Below are 4,748 nucleotides of genomic sequence, written 5' to 3'. Positions count from 1 at the left end.
GAGGGTTAAAATGTTGTGGGGTTGTTAACCAATGTCATAAAACAGCATGTGTGTTACTGTTACATGAGAAACAATCTGTTCTGTAAGCCTTCACCTGAAGTACAATAAAATATTAAAAATAAAATAAAATAAAATAAAAATGAAAAAAAAAATAAACTGATGATGAAAAAAAAACAAAAAAACAAACAAACAAAAAAACAAGCTCTTCAACTGAGAAGTGCCTGGGAAAAGATGTGAGTGTTAAGAAAAAAACAAAAATTTTCCTGGTTTTGTCCAACCAAAAAAAATCTATTGCCATCGAGTCGATTTCAACTCATAGTGACCCTACAGGACACAGCAGAACTGCCCCACAGGGTTTCCAAGGAGCAGCTGGTCGATTCTAACTGCTGACCTTTTGGTCAGCAGCCGAGCTCTTAACCACTGCACCACTAGGGCTCAGGGTATTCAGAGAGTCGTTCATTTTTAAAAACCCCTGCCATGCATACAACACAAAGTGCTTCTGAGAAGCAGTTGGGAGAGTGGATATTAAATGATCAGGTGCTACAGAGACTACCATGGGGGTCAAGCTGGTGATTGGTCCCAGAGGGGAACTGCCAGCCAATTTCCTGGGCCATCTCCACAGAAGTAGGCTCAATGACCACAGAAGTACTGTTTCCGATTGTCATGTGTCCTTAGGGGGGCAAATGGGGGACAAGGGTCCACCATTCAAGTGCTTTGGTCCCACAGACCAATGAAATGAAGAGATAAACCCATGTCATGCCCAGCAGATGTAAAGAATAGAGAAATAAGGGCCATGATAGCCATAAAGCAATTAGGTCCACATCTTAGAATTGTAAGCCAGAAGCCCCTTTGGTCCCTACTTTTAAAAACTGCGTTTCTACCCCACTAAGAACATGCTGAGGGGTCCCTTGGTGGTGCAAATATCTAATGTGCTCAGCTGCTAACCAAAAGGTTGGAAGTTCAAGTTCACCCAGAGGCGCTTTGGACAAAAGACCTGGTGTTCTACTTCCGAAAAAAATCAGCCATTCAAAACCCTATGGAGCACAGTTATTCATGGGGTCCCCACGAGTTGCGATGGAAAATGGTGGAAGAACATGCTGAGAGCTTGTTATTCGCATTGTCTATCTTAATGACTTACCGAATAAGTGAATGGTTAGGTTAATGGACCTCTCTACAAGACATTCCCCCATGTATCTGTCAGTTTGTTGTACTGTGGGGACTTGCGTGTTGCTGTGATGCTGGAAGCTATGCCACCAGTATTCAGATACCAGCAGGGTCACCGATGGTGGACAGGTTTCAGCTGAACTTCCAGACTAAGACAGACTAGGAAGAAGGGCCCGGCAGAATACCTCTGAAGAGAATTAGCCAGTGAAAAACTTACGAATAGCAGCAGCGGAACATTGTCTGATACAGTGCTGGAAGAAGAGCCCCCCCGGGTTGGGCAGCACTTAATAGACAACTGGGGAAAAGCTGCCTCCTCAAAGTAGAGTCAACCTTACTGACGTGGATGGAGTCAAGCTTTCAGGACCTTCATTTGCTGATGTGGCACAACTCAAAATGAGAAGAAACAGCTGCAAACATCCATTAATAATCGGAATGCACAAAGTATTAATCTAGGAAAATTGGAAATCGTCAAAAATGAAGTGAAATTCACAAACATTGATATCCTAGGCGTTAGCAAGCTGAAATGGACTGGTATTGACCATTTTGAATCAGACAACCATATGGTCTACCACGCCAGGAATGACAACTTGAAGAGCAACGGCGTCGCATTCGTCAAAAAGAACATTTCAAGATCTATCCTGAAGTACAACGCTGTCATGTGCCTACAAGGAAGACCAGTTAATACGACTATTACTCAAATTTACACACCAACCACTAAAGCCAAAGATGAAGAAATTAAAGATTTTTACCAACTTCTTCAGTCTGAAATTGATCGAACATGCCATCAGGATGCATTGATAATTACTGCTGGTTGGAATGCGAAAGCTGGAAACGAAGGACTGGTAGTTTGTAGACCTCTGGTCTAGGTCAGAATTGGCTAATGTGTGATTCATCTAAAAAACAACAGTGTTTTACTCAAATAAGTTTGACAGTACTAGACTAACAAGGTTAAGCGCACTTCTTTATTGCAGAACTTCTCAGTGCCTTTAACGTGGTACTACGTACTGAGAAACTTCAAGAAGGGATAAAGGTATGTAGCTTTTCCCAAACTTATTTTTACAACAGAACCCCTTTTTCAGCGACATAGCTTCAGATTAGAGGCCTGAAGAACACACTTATGAAAATACTAATTTAAGTACTTCTTTAAAAGGAAACCTTCAGATTAAGAAGTTTTAAAAATTTATCTCCCAACCACCAGATTAAGATAACTTTACCCAGCACCTGGATAGTATCTGAATAAGCATTTCACAACTATTTTTAATCCTGGGAAACACACACAAACAAGTAGATAAACACAGGCAGGAAGTTTTGGCTCAACTCCGACCTTTTTTTTTTGCACATTAGCATGTCAGCAGCATTGTGTCATAACACAGATTCTCTGCTCCATAGGGCAACTTATGCATTCTTAAGCACTTCTAACAGATTTTTAAAAAGTGAACTACTCTGAATTTTGTAGATCACAAAATAAGGAGCTTTGATGTCTGATTAGAAAACTAGAGTTATACTAGAAATATTATATGCAGATTACACATCAGTGAGGATGAACTGGCAGGTTAAGTCCGTAAGAGGACTGGTTTTATAGGCTGGATGGAAAGTTAGCCAACAGACTGCAAAAATTCTCTCAGCACAACATCTATACAATACACACTGCTGGTGAGAGGATTAAAGAAGGATTTATGTCTGAGGGAGGAGAAGGCTGGCCTGGACAACCTCACGGAGCCCTTCCAACTGAGAGTTCTCAACTCTGCAACCCAAAGAGTTCACTGGCTTTACCTGATCAAACACAATGTTTTAAGGGGGCACTTCCAAGGTGTCCTAAGAAAATAAGCTATTAAATGATGGGGATGGGAAACTGCTTAATTATTTGTTCAACAAACATTTAAGGAACCCCTGTGAAATGTTGGGCCATTCCAAAGTCCCTGAAAAGAGGGATGGTGCAAAGAATAAGCAGTAAGATTGCGTAAGGCCAGACCCATTGGCCTTACTCCCAGGGTTGGGGGGGTCATTAAAAAAAAGGAGGCATAAAAAAGAAGTCACAAGTACTTTGAGGGTAGAGTCAGCACCAGAAAGAGTCAAAATAACTACTTAGAATCAGAGACTTTTAAGTTGGAAAGAACCTCCGTCTAATGCCTATGCATCTCCCTGGAGAGGGAGTTCACTATCTTTGAGGCAATCGATTCCATTGCTGGTCACCTCTGATGGTTCTTCCATTAAGATCTTCTACTAAGTCAAAATGCTGTCTTCCTGTAGAATCCACCTACTGGTCCTAGTTCTGCCTCTTTCAGTCCCAAAGAAGTAGAAGCCCTCATTGCCATAAAAACTTTTTGCTTTTTAAAGACACTTCCTCCCTTCCAGTGCACTTCTTTTCTAGGCTAACCATTACAATTCTTTCAAGATTCTGAAGAGGCTCCAGCTGCCTCAAAGTGGAGAATGAATATCTAGTACTCACAGCAGGAAAGCACCTAAGATCAGTGGATTTCAAACATCTGTACGTATAGGATTCCCACGATTCCTACCCAGATTCTAAATCAGAGGTCTCACCTGAGGTCCAGGAATCTGCATTTCAAAACACGCATCCCGGGAGATTTCGCAGCAGATGATGTGAGAACCATTATTCTGAGAAACACTATCCCGTTTTACAAGTGAGAAAGCCGAGGCCCAGCACAGGAAAGAGATCTGGCCCAGAACGCACAATTGACTGCGGGCGGCGAAGTCTGCAACAAGGGTCTCTGACTCCCAGCCCAACTCTATTCACCACGTTTCCTAGCCTCGGCCTCTACACTCGGGTAAACGCGTTAAAAGCACCCCCATGTGAAAGAGGCGGTCCCATGCAGGTAGAGAAGCGCGTAAAGGGAGTTAGGGTAAGTCCCCGTCTGGAAAGGAGTCGTGGGAGTCCCACCCCTTCTTGGGGCCTCATTTCTCCAATATGTAATTGCAGGACGGAAGATCACAACGCTAGCCCGACCTTCTTTCTGGGGAGGAAGGCCCAGAGCAGAGCCGTGCTTGTTGTCTCTGGATGCTGGCGCTCAGGTGCCACAGCCTGTGGGCTCCGGAAGGCGGAACCCGTTCCCACGCCCCCGGCTCCCAACCTCGCCCGGTCTGCCAGCCCAGACCCTCACGTACGTGCCTTCGCGCAGCTAACGCCGCCTAGACGGCTCCAACCTATTCGATCAGTCGACCGAGTTGCCACTCAACCCGCCAGAGAGCCCGTCTGGCCCGACCTTCGACCCCACCTACGCGAACTCTAGTCACCTGACGCGGAGCCGCCCCTTTCAAGGACTTCCGGGCCCAACCGGAAAAGGTTGTTGCGCTACGCTGTTCTCCGGTCAGGGTCCCGGATCTAAGGTTCCGCCTGGGGACAGGAAGCGGTTTGTTAGCTTTTCAAAGCGCATGGGTGGGGGCTTCTTGAAGAGACTGATTCCAGAGCTGGGGCAGGGGAAGTACCAGATAAGCTTGTTGCGCCAGAATGTAAGGAAGTGTTAAGAATAATAGGAATATGTTAAAGGACACAAGCTAACTTGAAGAGGATCCCACTGGCCAAATTGGGGCAATTTGAGCATCAAAATATATAATGATAGTAATAG

The 4,748-nt window shown here is 44.5% G+C and overlaps 1 protein-coding gene across 2 annotated transcripts in view; it reads right to left on the bottom strand.

Annotated features, from left to right (window-relative positions):
* RNF185 (ring finger protein 185) overlaps positions 1–4,398 on the bottom strand; it is a 31,892-nt gene extending 27,494 nt beyond the window's left edge. Inside the window, exon 1 of one of the 2 annotated variants that reach the window (XM_023733703.1) lies at positions 3,706–4,398. The gene's annotated coding sequence lies outside the window, so the exon portion shown is untranslated. The remainder of the gene's footprint in view (positions 1–3,705) is intronic. The other variant, XM_004378958.2, reaches the window with a different exon arrangement.
* Between the last annotated feature and the right edge of the window lie 350 nt (positions 4,399–4,748).

This window comes from Trichechus manatus, unplaced genomic scaffold (assembly GCF_000243295.1).
Source record: "Trichechus manatus latirostris isolate Lorelei unplaced genomic scaffold, TriManLat1.0 scaffold00061, whole genome shotgun sequence".
Lineage (NCBI taxonomy): Eukaryota > Metazoa > Chordata > Mammalia > Sirenia > Trichechidae > Trichechus > Trichechus manatus.
This window is presented reverse-complemented; position numbering and strand designations above follow the sequence as displayed.